General features: G+C 39.4%; 1 pseudogene; it reads left to right on the top strand.

Moving 5' to 3' along the window:
• Nucleotides 1-8,495, top strand: part of LOC115285394 — a 42,531-nt pseudogene that overhangs the window by 18,408 nt on the left and 15,628 nt on the right.

Below are 8,495 nucleotides of genomic sequence, written 5' to 3'. Positions count from 1 at the left end.
AGGTGGCCTGTAGATACACACGGATCATTCTGTGTCTTAGAGTTTCTAGGCTGACCCACAAGCAACATCTCTGTTGTGTCTGATAACCACGGAGAGAGGACGACAGTCTTTTGGATACAGACAGTTTTTTGAAGCCACAAGGACTTCTTGGATGATCTCTGTTTTTGGTCTTAATGTAGGGACACGTAGTGAATAGCCTCCCTGTGACAGTCCTGAAATGAGGGCCTAACATTCTGCCTCACTGAGAGTAAGAGGGTCTAAGAGAGAGTTCAAGTAGTTAATTTAATGATGGTCTTGTATCATCCTGGTATAAAGCCTGATATGTTTAGGGGCCTCTGAGTGGCTCAGTTGGTTGAGCATCTGAGGTTGGCTCAGGTCATGATCTCACAATTTGTGAGTTTGAGCCCCACATTGGGCTCAGTGCTGACAGCTCAGAGCCTGGACCCTGTTTCAGATTCTGTGTCTCTGTTGGGGGCCGCCAAGTTTTCTGTCTGCCTCAGGCAAGGATTATCACTCCGTTGAGTGAGCCAGTAAACAAGATTTGCATCTGGAGGCTGGAGATTGCCATATCCTGGTCAAAATAACTTTGGCGACTGTCTTGCTGAGCTAGATGTGAGTAGCCAAGGCGCACAAAAGATCAAAACCGTATTCAGTGTTATTTCTCCATCCCCCAAGATTGCTGAGGCAAAGTCGGGGCGCCTCTTTGATATGCATTCGACTCTGTAGCCTGCCTAGGTCATCTTGCCTTGTTTTTTCCCCCGAAGACTATATAAAGAACAGTTCTTTGAATAAACGCTCTCTTTCGCCTGATCGGAGAATGGAGAACCGTGAGTTCTGTCTTTATATTTTGCGTCTCCCTCTCCTGCCCCCTTTTTCTCTCCCTCCCTCAGGAGAAGGACCCACAACGATTCTCCACCCTGCTTGCCGGGGTCGGGGGAGGAAACAGGTACTGCCCATCACCGGGGGACTAGCAGCCCCTGGCCTTCGGGTTACGACAATTGGCGCCTCAACAAGGGGCTCAGTAAAGTAAAGCGACCCTGAGCTCGGTTACGACAGTCTCCCTCTCTGCCCCTCCCTTACTCACATTCTGTCTTTCTCAAAAATAAATAAAAATTAAAGAATAACATTGTAAAAAAAATAAATCCTGATAGGTTAAGAAGAATGAATGGCCTGCATGTCTGTTATCAAAAACTTTCCATTGGTACTTTGGCCAGTTTGTGTTGCCAGTAGTATAGCAGATTGTTTAAAGTTAAATTCTCTGATCAATCTGAGCTTCTCAGTCAAATTCATCTCACAGATTTCTGTCTTGGTTTTTCTCCTCTATCTTTTGGGATCTATCCAGGTAAAGGTTGCCATTGATTTAATTGTAATTACTGTACCGACCACTATCTCCTGGAGAGTCTTTGTCTCTTCTGATGGCTCCTTCCTGTAGCCTTCCTCATGGTACTCCATTGTTCAGTTCCAGGTTTTTATCCTTGGTCTACTAGTCTTAACATTTATCTCTACATGTATGCTGGAAGAATAGTTGAGTAATGCTGTTTATTGTTTTCAGTACCTCTAAAAATATGTAAATATTCTTAATATATAATTGACAGACCTTTTCTCCCCTTAGTTCACTAGTAATTTGAGATCTCTCCATATGTAGTTTTTTTTTTGGTTTTTTTTTTGTAATTTAAAAAGAGAGAGAAAGAATCTTCATCAGGCTTCGCACTCAGTGCAAAGCTCGATCTCACAACTGTGAGATCATGACCTGAGCTGAAATCAAGAGATAGATGCTTCACCACCTAGGCACTACTCTGTAGTTTGTTTCTTTTGATGTTTGATTTTCCCACTGTATGGTTACACTATATCCTAAATACTGTATTTTATTGGTAGACATTTAAGTAATTTGCATTTTTCATTAATATAAATACTGCTGTGAATATCCTTGTCATTCTCTATGAGAAATGCAAATGTATCTCCAGACCCTGGACCATTGGTTCTCAAAGTGAGGATCTTTGTACAGAAATGGCAGCATCACCTCGAAACTTGTTTGAAGTGCAGATTGTCATCCATCATCCCAAACCTGCTGGAAGAGAACTTTTGGAGGCCAGGCCCAGCATTCTGTGTTCTTAATAGGATGTCCATACGATGGTGATAACACATTACATTTAAGAATCACTGGTCCAGTGTCCAGTGATTAATATATCTGAGTTATAGGATACAAGGATTTGTCATTTTTTTAGGTAAATTGCTATTCATTAGAAGATTATTTTTTCTTTTTATCCTGATACAAAAGTTATTTCTAATTTAAATGGTTAAAAACTTCACCGTTTAATTTGCAGGTGTCTAATTATTGAGTTTGTGCAACTTTCATAAATTTATGGTATATGAGTTTAGTAATTTTAAGAGTTTTGGGTGGAATTCTTGCACACCCATTGTTAGAATTATTTCTGTGTGTTAAGTGGTTTTATTAATATACATGTATCTCTCTCCCCTTCAGAGACAGAGACAGAGAGAGCGAGCGAGCGATCTGGGGAGAGGGGTAGAAGAAGAAGGGGAGAGAAAGTGTTAAGCAGACTCCACACTCAGGGCAGAGCCTGAGATGAGCTTGGATCCCACGACCGTTGTGTCATGACGACAGCAGAAAGCAAGAGTCTGATGGTCAGCTGAGGGACCCAGCATGAAATATTCATATTTAAATATAGTTTCATTTGCACTTTTTAATTGCTTGTTGCTGGCATGTTATTTTTTATATATTGACCTTATATCCAGCAAGTTTTCTATACTAATTTACTACACCTAATAGTTTATCTTTACATCCAAAAAATTTGGATTCTTTGTGTATGCACACATATAATTTGGAATAGTGACACTGCTATTTACTTTTTCCATTTTTAAACCTTTTTTTTCTTTATTGTCCTCTTAGGTCCTCCAGTATATAATAATATTAAATAGAAGCAAGAGTAGGGGGAAGATTCCTTTCACTGTGGATTTTCACTGTATTTTTTTGCATTTCTTAATGACATCAAGAATGTCCAATTCTATTCCTAGTTATCTAAAATTTTTTTTCATGAGGGTTTATTAAATTTTATTAAATGGTTTTCGACATCTAGTGAAATTATATGATTTCTTGTCTTCATTTTCTTAGTAAGTTACATTAAACTTATTATAATTTATTCTTAATTATATTAATTTTAAGTGTAAAATTAATGAGATATTTCTGAAATAAACCTAACTGGGTCATGATAATACTTTGTTTTGGAATTATGTATCTGTGCCCATGAGAGATTGACCAGTAAGTCTTTTTGGGGGGTGGGGGGTATGTTCTTGGTAGGACATAGTATATAGTGTTAAAGATATGTTGAATTCATAACAAGAATTCTTGAGTATTACCTCCTGCTTTCTTTCCAAGATTGTGTTTTATTTTGTTTCTACTTCTTTCTTACATGTTCATTCATATGTAGGTTCATCTTTACTTTGAGTTTTTTGTTTATTTCTCTCCCTTCCTTTCTTCCTTTTTTTAAAAATTTTTAATGTTTATTTTTTGAGAGACAGAGCATGAGCAGGGGAGGGGCAAAGAGAGAAGGAGACACAGAATCTGAAGCAGGCTCCAGGCTCTGAGCTGTCAGCACAGAGCCCGACACAGGGCTCAAACTCACACCTTGAGATCATGACCTGAGCCGAAGTCGGACACTTAACTGCCTGAGCCATCCAGGCGCCCTCTTCCTTAATTGTTGTAGTCTCTGCACCCAGTGTGAGACTTGAACTCATGACCCTGGCTTACATTTCATTTTTTCCTCCTCCTCCCAGCCTCTCACAGTCCCCGCAATCCCCATTTTAAGAGTCTCATGCTCTACTGACTGAGCTAGCCAGGCAGTTACAATCCCCATTTTATATTCTGTTTCTATGAAATTGGCTCTTTTTTTTTTTGAGATTTATTTGTATATGGTAAGTGATACTATATGATATTTGCTTTTTCTCTGACTTATTTAGCATAATGCCCTCAGGGGCTGTCCATGCTGTCACAAATGGCAGGATTTCCTTTGTTTTCATGGTTGAATAGTATTCCATTGTGTGTGTGTGTGTGTGTGTGTGTATACATACATACATACATACATACATACACATTTTCTTTACCCCATTCCTCTGTTGATGGACCGTTACACTGTGTCATACCTCAGCTATTATCGATAATGTTGCGGTAAACGGGATTACAGGTGTCTTTTTCAGTTTTGATTCCATTTCTTGTAGATTCGTGCCTAGAGGTGGGATTGCTGAATCCTATGATAGCTCCATTTTTAATATTTTGAGGGACTGCCATAGTGTTTTTCAAGTGCCAGCACCAATTTACATTCCCACCAACAGTCAACAAGGGCTGCCTTCTTGCCACATTCTTGCCATTTGTTATCTCTTGTCTTTTTTGATAATAAACATTCTAAGAGGTGTGAAAGTGATATTTCATTGTGGTTTTGATTTACATTTCCTTGGTGATTCATGATATTGAGCACCTTTGAATATACGTATTGGCTATTTGTATGTGTTTGGGAAAATGTCTATTCAGGTCCTTTGCTCATTTTATTTTTTTAAATGTTTGTTTATTTTTGAGAGAGAGTGAGAGCATGGGCTGGGGAGCAGGAGAGAGAGGAAGACACAGAATCTGAAGCAGGCTCTAGGCTCTGAGCTGTCAGCACAGATCCCGACTCAGGGCTTGAACTCATAAACCATGAGATCATGACCTGAGCCGAAGTCAGAGGCTTAACTGACTGAGTCACCCAGGTGCCCCTCCTTTGTTTGTTTTAGTTGGATTATTTGCATTTTTGGTTTTGAGTTGTATGAGTCCATATATTTTGGATATTAACCTCTTATCAGATACATGATTTATTTTTTTATTCTATTGGTTACTTGTCAATTTATGGACTGTTTGCTATGCAGAGCTCCTAAGTTCAATGAAGCCATTACTTGTGTGAGCTTTTGTCGCCTTGCTTTTGGCATCCTATCTAAAAAAATAATTGCAAAGAACAACGTTGAGCTTCTACCCTATGTTTTCTTCTAGGAATCGTATGGTGTTAGTTCTTATGTTTAAGTCTGATTCATTTCGAGTTAATTTGTATGAGTGGTGTAAGATACGGGTATAGTTTCATTCTTTTGCATGTAGGTTATCCTGTTTTCCCACCACCACTTACCGAAGAGACGATCTTTCCCCATTTTGTTGATTATATACTTGTGGGTTTACTCTGGGGTCTCTCTTCTGTTCCATTTGACTGCAGCTGTTTTTATTGCTGAAATAAATCTCCCTTTCACCGCAATTGGTACTCCTTGTCATGTACATTAATTTGGCCTTCATTCACTTGTTCATCAACCATGTATGAATAGTTAGTATGTGTCCTAATATGTGCCAGATGCTGAGGATTCTAAGTATGAGACCTTGCTCTTTATAAGGAGAAACTCCTAGAACTCTGGGGGGCGTTAAAAGAAACTCACATGATTTTGATGTTACTGTAAGTCCAGTGGTGGGGATCCTGTTTTGTTTTCCTTGTGATTTTTTTTCTTGATTCAAAAAAGGAAAAGAACAAGATTTTCAAGCCTAAATAACATTATTGTGTTTTGTATTGGGTAATTTAACCCATTTGTATTTGTTCTTATTTGGCTTTAGTCCTCCATCTGACAACGTATTTACTCACTATACTTCTCATTGGTTGTTGGGGCGCCCTGATAGAGCAGGGGCTGGCGGTGGGGCCTGAGAAGAATCCACTTAAGACAGGACAAAAGAGATAGAAGATTAGTGAATTTTCTGCAAGGGAACAGCAGACAGTTGGCAGAGGAGAGACCTTCTGCTCCTAGGTGGTGGTGAGGGGCTGCAGTTCTAGACTAACTATAACTTTTTTTTTCCCTTTTTTGGTAATCTTAAGAACTGTGCCTGCCGTGAGCAGCCTGTTGGTCAGTGAATTAGGGCCCATGGCTGAATGAGCCTGTTCACATCAGCTTGGTGGTCAGTGGTTGTGGTCGCCATGGGTCCTTTTGTCTTGTTCAAGCTTTGATTGCTCAAGCCTGTTGCCAGAAAGTGGCCTCTACAAGTTGTTCATTTGTGTGTTACTGGATTATTTTTTTTATTTTTTTCAACACTGAGTCAGCTTAGAATGCAATAGTCTTATAATGTAGGGTTCCTAAATTTATGTTTTGCTTATGTCTGTGATTTTAGGGCTTAGATGTGACTCTGCTCCATGTGCTGTCCATTGTGGGGTCAAGAATGAGGGATGACGGCTCTGAAAACTTGTGCCGGAAGTGACATGTTTCCCTTGTAGCACTTTTCATTGGCCAAAGCAAGTCACGTGGCCTAGTTTGATGTCAGTGGGCAGGAGTTGTAATGCAACTGTAGGGGCCAGCCTACTGGGGAGGTGAGGCAAATATCTTGTCAGGAGTACAATTTGTCAAATGTCCTTTGATGATACACTTTTAAAGTTCACTCCTTCTAGAGTGGTTCAATAGTTAACTTTTAGTCTAATATTAATTATCATTTAAGTTTAAATTGTGGTTAGGGTTTATAATCCTCTTATAACATATAAAAGTATTTTTATTATTACTGTAATTCGACCTTTACATTTACTTCAGTCATCTTTTGCTATCTTGTATTTTGTGGAAGTCATCTGAAGTATTTTGTTTCCCTTAATGAAGAATATTTTTTTTAAATCATTTTAATTGGTCATTATTTTTTTTTAAATGTAGATTTATTTACTCTTTTTTTTAATGTTTTTTAATTTATTTTTGAGAGACAGAGGGAGACAGCACGAGCAGGGGAGGATCAGAGAGAGAGAGAGGAAGACACAGAATCCGAAGTAGGCTTCAGGCTCTGAGCTAGCTGTCAGCACAGAGCCTGATGCGGGGCTTGAACTCATGAACTGTGTGATCATGACCTGAGCCGAAGCCGTACGCTTAACCGACTGAGCCACCTAGGTGCCCCTGAAGAATATTTTTAATATTTTTTAAACATTTTTATGGGGCAGTTGGTGGCTCAGTTGGTTTAGCATCCTACTCTTGATTTGGCTCAGGTCATGATCTCACGGTTTCTGGGATCGAGCCTTGCTTCGGGCTCCACACTAACCGTGTGGGGCCTGGTTGGGATCTTCTCTCTCTCTTTTTCTCTGCTCCTTTCCTTATCATGCTCTCTTTTTCTAAAAACAAATAAACTTTAAAATATTTCTTGAAACTGTTTCATTCAAGAACAGAGCTGGTATATCAGGAATTATTTGGAATCAAATATACCTCTTGATTGGGGAATTCTAATCTTGTGTCTGGGTACTGTGTTAACTAAGTTTTCTGGATTAGCTAATGCAGTCCTATACCTTTATATTGTAGGTACTGATATCACATAAGCTAATAAGGATTTACACTTGGGATCTGTACAGAATAGTTCATTTGAAGAATATGCAGTTTGAGATGTCTTGAGTCTGAGTCTACCGGAAGTTGCCTCTTCTGCCAATTTTCTACTTGAAATATGAGAACTGATTGCTAGAAATGGTACTAGAAGTGTTCTAAGTGGTTCATTAGGTGCCTACTGGTCTTGGAAATAACTCAAGAAGACCTTTGTGTGCTGCTGATTTTATCATCTTGCTTCTCCTCACTTCTTCATAAACTTCTGTTACGTCTCAGTGTGCTCTCCCTCTTCAGATATGTAAGAAACCTCAGCCTGTGTACTCACAATATGTCACTGCATCAACAGATAGAAACATTTATTTGTATGCTTTAAAAATTTTATTTTAATGTTTATTTTTGAGAGATGGTGAGGGAGACAGAACATGAGAGTGTGAGAGGAGCAGGGAGAGAAAGAGACATAGAATCCGAAGCAGGCTCCATGCTGTCAGTACAGAGCCTGATGTGGGGCTCAAACCTCTGAACTTGGAGATCGTGACCTGAGCCAAAGTTGGATGTTTAACTGACTCAGCCAGCCAAGCACCCTTAGGCTTTTGCTTTTTAAAATGGAGAATAAAATAAAAATTTTTAACAAAATGTATTAATAGTGTATTTCTGTAATTAATAAATATAAGAATATAAACCTCTGTAGTATTCTAAAATAGTCTTTAAGGGGCTCCCGAGCTCAGTCAGTTAAACTTCTGACTCTGGCTCAGGTCGTAATCTCACGGTTTGTGGGTTTGAGCCCCGCATCAGGCTCTGTGCTGACAGCGCAGAGCCTGGAGCCTGCTTCAGATTCTGTGTCTCCTTCTCTCTCTCTGCCTCTCTCCTGTTCGCTTGCTTGCATGCGTGCACTCTCTCTCTCTCTCTCTCTCTCTCTCAAAAATAAATTAAAAACTTCTAAAAGAAATAGTCTTTAAGGTAGAAAATGATCTCACACTTTGGAGACTTGGTCTAAAATTACTCCATGATCCATTCCATGAATTCCATTATGGCCCTTTCTGTCATCACAAATCTGGCCTGGATTCTCAACTTTTCCTCCACTGTTTGCCCTCTTCTCATTTTCCGAACGTGTTAGAGGAGCCCCACCTCTGGCTGCACCTTGT

This window comes from Suricata suricatta, chromosome 2, assembly GCF_006229205.1.
Source record: "Suricata suricatta isolate VVHF042 chromosome 2, meerkat_22Aug2017_6uvM2_HiC, whole genome shotgun sequence".
Classification (NCBI taxonomy): domain Eukaryota; kingdom Metazoa; phylum Chordata; class Mammalia; order Carnivora; family Herpestidae; genus Suricata; species Suricata suricatta.
Note: the sequence above shows the minus strand (reverse complement) of the source record. Positions and strands in the feature narration are given on the sequence as shown.